The following is a 580-nucleotide window of genomic DNA, read 5'->3' on the forward strand; positions in this document are numbered from 1 at the left end:
GAAGTGCAGCCAGAGTGCTCCTTGGAGGCCAGGATGGCTAAGCTTCGTCTCTCATACTTTGGACATATTGTCCAGAGGGAATAGTCACTTTAGACTTCTGCCTATGGGTCCCAGTCCTAAAGTTAATTGTGCAGGACACTTTACTCTTGCCTATCCAGCAAGAAAAAAAGCAAGTTTTGAATGACAGACAAACCATATGAACAATCTGTAAAAACCCCAACATAAAAAGATGCAACTATTTCAAGGATTATGCTGTGCACACACAGATAACTAACTGACCTACAAAGAAAAAAATAGTAAACAATCTTTCTCAATTAACTTCTCAATATCTATCTGTGCACCTCTACAGTGGTGACTAGAGGAGGGACCTGAGTGAGTGGACGCCCCCACCCACTACTGGTGCTTCTACGGGGCACACACACAACCTGTGCAGCAAGGTGACTGACCAGTAGGTGAAAATTTTATTTTTGTTTCAAAATGGTGGTTACTATCTCTGATTTAATACTGCTTCTGCTTTTGGGCCTTTTGACCACAATTTTTCCTGGAAGTAAGAGCTTTTTCTCCTTATGTTACCCAAGAC

Source organism: Chrysochloris asiatica, unplaced genomic scaffold (genome assembly GCF_000296735.1).
Source record: "Chrysochloris asiatica unplaced genomic scaffold, ChrAsi1.0 scaffold00043, whole genome shotgun sequence".
In the NCBI taxonomy this organism is placed as follows: Eukaryota; Metazoa; Chordata; class Mammalia; order Afrosoricida; family Chrysochloridae; genus Chrysochloris; species Chrysochloris asiatica.